Below are 13,194 nucleotides of genomic sequence, written 5' to 3'. Positions count from 1 at the left end.
CTATCCATGTGCAACTAACAGTGGGTAAAACTGCCTTCCAGTTTATAGCCTGCTACGGACCACCCTCCCAAACCCAGGAACCCCACTCGGCCTTCCTGAGAACACTGGAAAATATGAAGGTCTCTCCAAACACCATTATATTGGGCGACTTCAACTACCCAAACATAGACTGGGAGCATTACTCTAGCTCCAACACCCTAGCCCAAAGTTTCCTAGAATTTATAAACTCAAATGCTATGGAACAGCTTGTTACCACTCCCACAAGAGGAGAAAACATGCTGGACCTGATCATCACCAACATGGGGACTCTATGCTCCAGACCAGAAGTGTATCCCTCACTGGTAAGATCAGACCATAAACTAATCTCACTGGATATTCACATCCCGACCCCACCCCCTGCCCAGAAAACCACAGTGAAAAACTTCTCTAAAGCAAATTTCACACTCCTCAAAACCGAGGTAGAATCCTTCAAAGCCCCCGGGCCTGTGGAAAATACGGCCCAGACCGCAGAATCCTTTATAAACGCATTCTATGAACACCTTCAGGAATGCATGGATCATGTGATCCCAAATAAAACGAAGACCCAATCCTCCAAAGGCAGACATCCTGTCTGGTGGACCCCAGCCATAAACAAACTATACAATAGAAGGAGGAAGCTACTAAATGATAGAGCAAAATCCCAAAAAGGGAAGGCATCACTGATCAGTATTAGCAAAAAACTACGGGTGCTCATAAAATTGTCTAAGGCCAGCTTCGAGAAAAAAATTGCACAGGACACTAAGGATAATCACAAGGCTTTCTTTAGTTATGTTAGGAACCTGGGTGGTAATTCTCAGATATGCTCAGAATTAGTCCAAAATGACAAAAAATACACCGAACCCACAGACATTGCCAACATCCTAGTTGACAGGTTCAGCGCAAACTTCTCCACCCCCTCCCCACCAAAAGGGCAAATATCTATCCCAGCAGAGTGCTGCCCCCCTGACATCTCAGATGCTCAGGTAAGAGCCGCACTCTCCAAAGCAAAAAACACAGCATCAATTGGACCAGACGGTGTCCCGGGCTGTGTCCTACATGAACTCCAAGAAGAGCTAAACCCAAACATAAAACTACTGTTCAATCTCTGCCTTACTACAGGATATGTGCCCAAAGAGTGGCGTACAGCAACAGTGGTCCCTCTCCATAAAGGTGGTGCCTCAACGGATCCTGGAAACTATCGCCCCATAAGCCTGACTAGCTTGGTCTGCAAAGCTATGGAAAGGATCATCATGGGCCTCATAAATAAAGATATTGGGGACCTACAGACACTGGATCCTACCCAGTTCGGCTTTGTTAAGGGCAGATCCTGCCTCTTAAACCTGGTTGATTTCTTTGAAACAGTCACCAAGGCCATTGACGAGGGGAAGGTGGTCTACACGGCCTACCTGGACCTCGCAAAAGCCTTCGATACAATACCCCATTCAGGCATTATAGATAAGGTCACCAGCTTAAATATAAACCCCTATGTCACTAGATGGATTGCAAACTGGCTCAAGGACAGAACCCACATGGTTAGAATTGCTGGAGCCATGTCAGACTCCAAACCAGTTACAAGTGGTGTCCCACAAGGCTCAGTCCTGGGACCTCTCTTGTTCTGTATATATTTCTCGGAGGTACAGGCCAACACGGAAGGACTGCAGCTGACCAAGTTCGCAGATGACTGCAAACTGGGCGCCATAATCGACTCTCCAGCTGACACAAGCATCCTCCAAAAGGGCTTCATAGAAACAGACAACTGGTGCCAGAGCCATGGCCTCAAGCTAAATGCCAAAACGTGTATAGTCATCCCCTTTGTCAAAAACAAAGTGCCCACAAATTACCACATAGGTGGTAATCCATTAAGTACAGAAGAAGTAATTAGGGACCTGGGGACCCAAGTTGATAGCAATCTCTCATTTGACAACCACGTGGCCAAAGTGGTTAGAAAAACATTTTATATAGCCCACCTAATCATGAAGGGATTCACATCTAGATCAGGGGAGGTCATCGTGCCTCTTTACTCATCCCTCATCAGGCCCATAATTGAGTACAATGCCCCTTTTGGGATGTACCTTACCAGACACCTGCAGCAACTGGAAAGACCCCAAAAATGCCTCACCAAGAGGATCAAAGGGCTCAAACAGATGCCATATGCTGCCCGGTTAAAGAAACTCCAGCTCTACTCAGTGGCATACCGCCTGTTCAGAGGCGATCTGTACCTGACATATAAAGCCATGTCCAACCCGGAATTAATGGACATGCTGCACCTCAGAAAATCCAAATCCCATCGAGCTACGCGCTCAAGAGACTTGAACCTCAGTACTGAAATAAATAGGACATGCTGGAGGGACAGATTCATAACCCAGAGGCTCCCTTCACTCTGGAATAAAATCCCAGTCCAGGTTAGGCAGAGTCCCTCATTGACTCTCTTCAAGAGGAATCTTGGTGAGTGGATGGGAGATCGTAGGTTTACCCCGGGTATCACTTCTGTGTCACTGTTAGACAGAGGCACAGTATACTAACCTCGAAAAAGGGCGTAGCAAAATTAATTTAAAGTGGGTGGTGAAAGCCAAACGCATTCTGGCTAGACTTATAAATGCCCTAGGGCAGATAGCCTGGTATGAACCTATGAACCTATGAACCTATACTCATAAATATTAATGAATAAATAAAAGTTAAAATTTAAACCAATATAGTAGGCACTTTAAAACCTATAAAAACCTGTATAAAACAATTGATTAAAAGTTATTGCATATTTAATTCAAGTGAGGACCATTTTGAATGGAATTATAACATTAAGATAAAGAAAGAAAAGTTAAACGCTCCATAAAAAATAAACACCAACTTAGAAATGAATGTAAAACAATACTTTGGCTTCCTCTAGTGGTCAAATTTGAAAATTGCGAGCCTGATACAATAAATACTGTTAGAATCTATTAAAAAATACAAACTTAAAGGCATGCAAACATTTTTATTTTATTTTATAACTTTGCTGCCCTTAATTTTAAAAGGGGTACAGTGGAAGTGCTGTCATTCAAGCCTGGAGGAGAGGTGACTTGTAATGTTATCTGCCACCAAAATGCTTTATAATCTATTCTCTCTTCCCATTGTCCCCCTCTAGCTTCTTTTTAATACCCTCTAAAACAAAAAATGTATAACTAGAATTGACATAGGTAAATGAATGTTTAAAAAGGGCATTCGTTTCCTTTCTGTTCTGTATGTCGTAATGGTGTTCGTATATCTTCTTTTTTAATTTACTTTCGGTTTTACCTACATAAAAGGAGTGACATACCTCACACAATGCTAAATAAATAATCCATTTGATTCACAATTAAAATAGTCATTACTAGTTAAAATCACATTTCTACTGCTTAAACTTTTTCTTCCTTATTGATTATATATCTGTATTGTGAACACCGTCAATATTTGTAAGTGCCCAACGTCTTTCTAACATTTACCTGTTTTCAATAATTTTCTAGTGCATTTTTCAAGTTTTGAGAATTTTTATACACAAATTTCATTTCCATGTTGGATATTTTTTCCAGGTCCGTGAGACTAATAAATTTTTCCCATTCACGTCTAATTATGCTCCTTACAATAGCACTGCTAGCATTGTATTCCAACACCATTGCTTTACTGTATTCATCCATTTGAGGGGGGTCATTCCTAGTGTTGTCCACAAGTGGTTGTCCCAGGATCGGTTTGTATTTATCACTCCTACCTTTCTGGACCTGTTTTATAACATCTTCCAACAAATCATTTGAGTAACCTCTTGCAGGAAACAATCCTTTAAGAAAGTTACATTCCTTCATAAACTCTTTTGTGTCAGAGGTCATTCGACATGCCCTTACATACTGACCCTTCACAATATTTTTCTTGTAGTGATCGGGATGTGCACTGTTATAATGCAAGTATGAATTAGTGAAGGTGATTTTCCTATGCACCCTTGAGTTAAACATGTTATTTTCTTTATAAACTTCAATGTCCAAATATTGTAATCGTCCATTAGAAACATCATAGGTGAACTTAAGAAATGAGGTAGTTTTGTTTAAGAAATCAACAAATTCCTGTATTTTGTCCTTATTATCTACCCAAAAGACACAGATGTTATTCAGGAACCTTCTATAAAAATTCCAAACAGTTCTTGTAAATAGAGTCTATAACATATTTTTCCTCCCATTTAGCAAGAATTAGGTTGGCATAGTTGGGCGCACATGTTGTGCCCATCGCTGCACCTCTAACTTGATGGTACAATTCCCCTTTGAAATAAATGAAATTGTATTTTAGAACTAACTCCATCAAGTTGAGGCAAACCAACCTATCATTCTGGGACATTTCAAACTCCTCACAGAAGATTTCTTCTAACATCTGCATTCCTTCGACATGGGGTATACTTGTGAATAGATCAATAATATCAATCATAATAAAAGTTAACTCTTTCTTAAATAAACCTCCATTGACATGCCTTAACAGATCCCAGGAATCTTTTAAAATATTTTTCTTTTCAACCATATATTCTTTAGTTTCAAATCCACAAACTTAGCTAGTGGTAAGGTTTTGGACACATCAGCTAAGACAATAGGTCTCAGTGGAGGGTCCATTTAATTTTTGTGTATCTTGGATATTCCGAAGATCTCTCTCTCTTCTCTTACCTATCTCACACTTTTTCCTAATCCTTCTCATAACTCTCACATACTCCACTACATCTTACCATCAACCTTACTTCCCATCCTACTCACCCATCAACCTGTACAACTTCTCCCAACTAACACAATTTCCAACTAGACCAAATAAAGATGGTACCAGAGCATCAAATGGATCCTATAAACTCACCCAAACCTTATCACAAAAACCAGAACATTACCTGATCCTCTCAGTGATCACCTACCAGCCTTTGCTGACCATCTCCCATCTCCACTGCATAAACACCACTACATCCAAACCCGCAACCTCTCCTCTTTCCACCCGCTAACTTTCTCCAAATGCTTAAAGCATACTGACTGGTCCCCTCAAAAAACCCTTCATCTATATGATGCCGTTTCCTACTTTAACCACTCATTCCTAACCCTTCTCAATCAGCAAGCCCCCCCCCCCTCGAATCAAACCCATTAAAACCAATCCCTGCCCATGGTTATCAAAATATAGTAAACTAGCCTTGCACCAAAGGGACAAAAAATGTAAACAATATCAAAAACATAAAACTGCTAACACCCTCCTAGAGTATAAGCCGCTACAAAACTTCACAAAAAAATAATAATTAAAGACTGCAAAGCCCGCTACTCCAAACTCCAGTCCTTGCACTCAACAAATCCCAAAAAATCCTCGGACTCCATCTCATCCATGCTGCATCCTGCCAACAAAAAAAACCCTGCCCAAACTCCAACCTCTCCAACCTTGAAACAGCCAGCCAGTTCAACTCATTCTTCATAGACTGCATAGCTAAACTATCAGCCTCCATGCCACCCCCCCTCCTCCACCAACACCACCTCCTGCCCCAACCACCTCCACAATCATCAACCTTCCTCCACATCCTTTTGCCTCAAGTCCATCCCCACAAGCACTATAAAAAGACTTCTCCTGAAGCTCAAACCCTGTCACAATGCACCCGACAAACTTCCGCCCACCTTCCTCAAACAGTCTGCAGACAGCATTGCCTATCCCATCTCTAGTCTTATAAATAGATCCATACAAGAATCATACGTCCCTTCTATCTGCCACCATGGTTATATCACCCCCTTCCACAAAGGTGGCAAAAATACTGATACCACCAGCTTCAGGCCTATTGCCATCCTTTCCCCTCTTTCTACAATACTAGAGAAAATAATACAAGCACAACTCGTGGCACACCTAACACTAAACAATCTCCTCTCCCCTACCCAACATGGCTTCAGCCCTGGCCACAGCACCATGACTGCCATTCTTTCCTTTCTTGAAGCCATAAACCTCGAACACGACTCAGGCAAGTTTGTATCCACACTATTTCTAGACCTGTCAATGGCCTTTGAAACCATATCACACACTCTACTTATACCCCAACTCTCCACCCTACACCTCTCTCCCACCACAATTGCATGGTTTTCCAGCTACTTGTCCAACCACCAATAAGCTGTTCAATGGAAAACCTCAACCTCCCCCTTCCTTCCCACACCCACAGGTGTCCCACAAGGTTCTTTTCTTGGCCCTCTTCTCTTCAACCTATTCATTAACAACTTTCACCAATCCATCCCAGACTCATCTATCATCCAATATGCAGATGACTCAACAATCATCTGCTCAGCCTCCTCTCCCACCAAGCTCTTAGCAAAAACCCAACTAGCCTTCTCCAAAATAGAAACCTGGATGCAGTCTAACCATCTGGCGCTAAATGCAAATACAACCAAACTAATGTTTTTCCCCTACCAAAAACTCCATTGACAAATCCACATTCATCATACAGAGCAAAAACAGCACCTGTCCTTGAAATTGTTTCCAACACCAACCTTCTTGCATTATTATTGATGAAGATCTAAAATTTGACACCCACATCCACTCCACAATCAAGAAAATCCACCAAATGTTAGGTCTCCTCTACAGGCACAACCACTTCCTAAACCCCTCTACTTGTCAAACTCTTGCATCCACCTTCCTAATGCCCTCCCTTATGTATGGTGTCCCTCTTTTCACCAATCTCCATCTTGGCCTTCGGTCCAAACTTGAATCCTGCTACCACAAGATCTCCAAATTTGCAACCAATTCAAAAAAACTCATCCCACCACTGCCACTCCCTCCTCACCATCAACTGGCTTGAGCTACTCAACTACCTCAGTTATCTACAAATCACCATTCCCCACAAGCTCATCTTTAAACCTGCCAACTGCCCAATTCTTACTAATTCTTTAAAACCTTACATTCGCAACCACTCACTCAGATCCAAAAACCAAAATCTCCTTCAGGTCCACAAACCTGCATGACCTCCTGGTCACCTACTGTTGTCCCACCCCTTAGCTAAACAGTGGAACTCTCTCCCCACACACCTACACAACCTACCTAACCATAAAAAATTCAAATCTAAACTACTTTCTCATCTTTCCCTCCAATGGGAATGCCCTTGCAACTCTCCAACTTAACCCCCTCACCCCATTCCACCTTGCACTGACTCATCCAACTACCTTTAATATTACTTCATCCCACCCAAAACAATCTCTCCCCTATTAAAAACTAATCTTCTCTCTTATATCTATTGTACTATACTCTCCAATCTCAAATATACTATTACCCTCTCAATGCATAATATTTTCCTACCCTACTAATTGCTAGTAGCTATATATTTTGAAATGTTAAACCTACAATTGAGTTTATAACAAAAATATTCACTTTATGTAAATGTTGACATTTCTGTATTGAATTATGCATTTTCATTTTTGTAACATTGTGACAAGCCAATTGCAAATATCATGGAGCTTATCTGTAAATGCTTAATTAGCTGCATGAGCTATGTCCTTTTACAACATGTGAAATGTAATTTGCAATTATTGTGAAGCTTTTCTCCCTGGGCCGTCACTAAAAACAGGCTCTTCTTGGCCCAGTGGACTTCCCTGGTCATCAAACTTAAATAAATAAATAACAAATAAATAAGTTGACATAGCTGAGTAAAGAATGTATGATACATGTAATTTTACAGAGCATGGCACATTATATATAATACATGTAGCTGGACAGAGAATGTATAATACATTTACTTTTACACAGCTGGGCACAGTAAGTATAATACATGTAATTTTACATAACCGAGCCCAGACTGTATAATACATGTACTTTTACATAACTAGCCAAAGTATGTATAATATATGTAATTTTACATAGCATGCCATAATATTTATAATACATGTAGCTGGGCACAGTATGTATAATACATGCAATTTTACATAGCTGGTCAGCGTACGTGTAAGACATACATTTACATAGCTGGACACATTTTATGTACTAGATGTAATTTTACATAGCTGGTCACAGTACATGTAAGACGTAAATTTACATAGCTGGGAACATTATGTGTACTAAATGTAACTTTACATAGCTGGTCACAGTGCATATAAGACGTAATTTTACATAGCTGGTCGCAGTGCGTATAAGAGATGTAATTTTACATAGTTGGGTACATTATATGCACTAGATGTAATTTTACATAGCTGGTCAGAGTGCGTATAAGACATGTAATTCTACAAAGCTGGGCACATTATATGTACTAGATGTAATTTTACATAGCTAGGCACAGTGCATATAAGGCATTCAATTTTACATAACTGGGCATATTATATGCAAAAGATGTAATTTTATATACCTGGACACAGTACTTCTAATACATGTGATTTTACATAAATGGGCACTTCATATATATATGTAACATTATGTAGCTTGATACATTACATTCTCAATTTTACATAGCTCATCACATCATATATAATATATGTAAATTTACATGGTCAGACACATTATGCATATGTGGAATTTTACATAGCTGGGAAGAGTATGTATAATACATGGAATTTTACATAGCCTGGCACACTATTTATACTACATGCAATTTTACCTAGCTGGGTACAGTATTTATAATACATGAAATTTTACATAGCTGGGCACTTCATATATAATACATGTAATTTTACATAGTTGGACACAGTATGTATAATACATGCAATTTTACAGAGATGGGCACAGTATGGAAAATAGATGTAATTTTGCATAGTTGGGCATAGTATTTGTATAATACATGTAATGTTACATAGCTGGGCAGAGTATGTATAATACAAGTAATTTTACGTAGTATGTATAATGCATGTAATTTTATGTACCTGGACAGGTCTACTTCATTTGCCTTAACTTCCAATTGACTGACACCCATTTGCCCGAGACCAAATGACTGACACTTCATTTGACTGACACTTCATTTGACTGACAAGTATTATTGGCAAGTAAATGGAATATGTCCCCTTCCCCAATGTAGTGTGACCCTGGAGTTAGAATATATAGTTAGGGGGAGTGGGGAGTGAAACCCCCCACTTAATTTCATATTATATTGTTTGGTTTTGCTTTCATATTGCTTAGTAAAACAAAAGTCAGTGGGGGGGCTTCACCCCCCACACCCCCCACTGGCCACATTATATAGAATACATGTAGATGGCCAAAGTATGCATAATACATGTAATTTTACATAGTTGGGAAATGTGTGCATAATAAATATAATTTTACAAAGCTGGTCAAAGTATGCATAATACATGTAATTTTACATAGCTGGGAAATTTGTGCATAATAAATATAATTTTACATAGCTGACCAAAGTATGTATAATATATGTAATTTTACATAGCATGGCATATTATTTATAATACATGTAGCTGCACACAGTATGTATAATACATGCACTTTTTCATAGCTGGTCACAGTATATGTAAGACATAATTTTACATAGCTGGACACATTATATGTACTAGGTGTAATTGTGCATAACAGGTCACAGTGCGTATATGAGATATAATTTTACATAGCTAGGTACATTATATGCACTAGATGTAATTTTAAATAGCTGGTTACAGTTAATATAAGACATGCAATTTTACATAGTTGGCACATTATATGTACTAGATGTAATTTTACATAGCTAGACACAGAGCATATAAGACATATAATTTTACATAGCTGGGTACATTATACACAACAGGTGAAATTTTACATAGCTGGGCACAGTGCATGTAAGACATTTAATTTTATATAGCTGGGCACATTATATGCAATAGATGTAATTTTATATAACTGGGTACAGTACGTATAATACATGTAATTTTACATAACTGGGCACATCATATACAATACATGTAATCTTACCTAGCTGTGTACATTATAAATGGAATTTTACATAGCTGTCGTATCATATATAATACATGTAATTTTACACTGGTGGGAACATTACGTATAATATATGGAATTTTACATAGATGGGCACACTATATATAATACATCAAATTTTAAATAGCTGGTCACAGTATGTATAATATATGCAATGATGAGCAGAGTATGGACAATGGTTGTAATTCTGCATAGCTGGGCACAGAATATATATAATACATGCAATTTTACATACCTGGGCAGAGTATAGATAATACACATAATTTTATATAGCTGGGCAAAGTATGTATAATACATGTAATTTTACAAAGCTGTGCACATTGTATATATATAATGCATGTAATTTTACATAGCTGGCCACTTTCTGTATAAAACATGTGATTTTACAAAGCTGGGCACTTTGTGTATAATAAATATAAAATCATGGTCCATAGCCTCCCCCACTTTTCTTGTTCTCCTAACATAATTCTAGTGTAAGTTTCCTAGCCCTGTCAAACCTGTTTTCTCATAGCTTTCTCCAAGCCCTGGCTCTCGGTCTCCTAACATAATCTTATTGTAAACTTCCCAGCTCTGTCAATCCTGTCCATTCCCTCCGTCTTCATCTTGAGAGTTTACTTATTCCTTCCCTGAGCTGCAGCACCATCTTTAAATACTAAAAACCTCTGCCTGACGACACTCTGTTTCTGTCTGTCCCACAGATATCCCTCAGTAGTGTGCTCTTTCTGCATGTCCCGTTCTAAAACCGCTGGCATAACTACATTATTTTCCTACTTCTCAGTGAACTGCAGCTCCCCATTGGTGCATAAATAATGAAAACAAACAGAAAGGTAACATTCAAACCAAAAGGATAGCCTGCCCTATATCTGTGGTTGCTAACCTTCTCACTGATTGTTTTCTATTTGGCAACTGCTGCTCCTCCCGGAAGGTGTAACCTGCTCCGTTCACCCTTTGGGCTCACTCCGTTCCTCTACCCTGCCCTCAAATCTCACCCACCTCCACTACCTGTACTTTTATGCATCCCCTGACTCCTCCACACCCAACACCTCTCCAATCACAATACATCTAAGCCAAACTCCACCCACCTATAGATCTACATCACTCCAAACATCCACCCCTCCTACAATGCTCTACATAACATCTCTCCCTATAATCCCATTTGCCCTACTAATCTCTCTCTCTTCTCTTACCTATCTCACACTTTTTCCCAACCCTTGTCATAACACACACACACAAACTCCACTACATCTTACCATCAACAAGACAAAACAGCCACAAGGTACCAAAATGAGACCAATAACCAAATCCAAAGTACCAATAGACCAGAAGCCAGCTGGAAGCCTTTTAAAACCAATTTAATATGTGCACAAAACACAAAGTGAACACATAAACGCAGACACTTAAAATACAGTGTTTTTGTTTCAAACACTTCATCAGATGTGGTTCTAAGGTAAATTGACAGGTCAAATATCTTGATAGTGAGCAGATTGACCAATAAAAACATTTAATAAAATGATTAAATAAGTGACTCATGAAAACTTAAAAACCTCAGCTTTGGCCGGCTAAGAACTAGCTGTATTCAACTGGACGTATAAGAGAATTTAAGTACCTTTATCTGCACTTTTTTTTCAAAAAATACAGTATTTAAATTGATTTTAACTGTGTTGCAGGAATATTAACTGAACTGGAAGTTAGTCAGTGTTTGCTGAATTTTGTTATTTGCTAGTAATTACAGGTGTGGGGGTAGCCACATTCTTTGATTTCCTGTCCTTGCCTATTTAAGTGGTACAGTGTGAAATATTTTCTGCTTAAAAACCTCAGCTTTGGCTGGCTAAGAGCTAAGAGCTAGCTGTATTCAACTGGATGTATAAGAGAATTTAAGTACCTTTATCTGCACATTTTATTTCAAAAAATACAGTATTTAAATTGATTTTAACTGTGTTGTAGGAATATTAACTGAACTAGAAGTTAGTCAGTGTTTGCTGAATTTTGTTATTTGCCAGTAATTACAGGTGTGGGGGTAGCCACATTCTTTGATTTCCTGTCCTTGCCTATTTAAGTGGTACAGTGTGAAATATTTTCTGCTTAAAAACCTCAGCTTTGGCTGGCTAAGAACTAGCTGTATTCAACTGGACGTATAAGAGAATTTAAGTACCTTTGTCTGCACTTTTTTTTTCAAAAAATACAGTATTTAAATTGATTTTAACTGTGTTGCAGGAATATTAACTGAATTGGAAGTTAGTCAGTGTTTGCTGAATTTTGTTATTTGCTAGTAATTACAGGTGTGGGGGTAGCCACATTCTTTGATTTCCTGTCCTTGCCTATTTAAGTGGTACAGTGTGAAATAATTTCTGCTTAAAAACCTTAGCTTTGGCCAGCTAAGAACTAGCTGTATTCAACTGGACATATAAGAGAATTTAAGTACCTTTATCTGCACTTTTTTTTTTCAAAAAATACAGTATTTAAATTGATTTTAACTGTGTTGCAGGAATATTAACTGAACTGGAAGTTTTGACTCTGCTCTTCAGTTAGTCCCACCCACCCTCACTGTTTTTGTTTTGGTGTTAATCTTAGTGGCCTTGAAACTGCCCGCCCCTCTTGTAAATTTGTGTTTGGATACTCCTGGGCCCATCTCATTTGCTCACTCAACTGAGTGCAGTGAGATCATATTCTGATTTCAGTAACTCCTACTGTGTACAAAGAGAGCATCTGGGAAACAGAAAAAAAAATTAAGCTTGTTTCCTGCCTTTCCTGTTAAGTGGTATAGACTATTTGTAGGCTTCTGAGCCCCCAAGCCATTCTGTGTTGGAGGGAAGCCTTCTAGCTTAGTTTTTTTTTTTTCTTATAACTATCCAGTTTTCTAGTTTCAGCACTCAAATCTGTTTCTTTGATCTCAGCACTTGTTCAGAAACAAAAAAAAATTTCATCTGCTTTTACTGTACTTGTGTTTCTACCTACTTTATTTTACTTTTGCATCATCTTAAAAGTACTCAATTGTATTTATTACTGCTTGGTGTAACTCATTCTAAGCCTTTTGGTTTAAACACTTGGGCTTCGGACCAGTTGTTTTGCACTGAGAGGGTTTGTGGTCTGCACTGTAGTGGCAGAACAGGTAGCTTACATCCTTCTAGGTTGGGAACTGCTGATTGAGGGCTCAGTGTCTGTTATTCTAAAAGTGTATTAATTCTGGTTTAAGCACTTGGGCTTTCATGCCAGTTATTTTACATTAAGAGGGTTCGTGGTCTGTACTCTTGTGGGAGGAGAGGCTGGACTCTGCCCTTCTGAGCTGGGAATGTC

The sequence above is a fragment of the Protopterus annectens genome, chromosome 2.part0 (assembly GCF_019279795.1).
Source record: "Protopterus annectens isolate FY-2018-M chromosome 2.part0, PAN1.0, whole genome shotgun sequence".
In the NCBI taxonomy this organism is placed as follows: Eukaryota; Metazoa; Chordata; order Ceratodontiformes; family Protopteridae; genus Protopterus; species Protopterus annectens.
The sequence above is the reverse complement of the archived record's forward strand: the minus strand, read 5'-3'. Positions refer to the sequence as shown.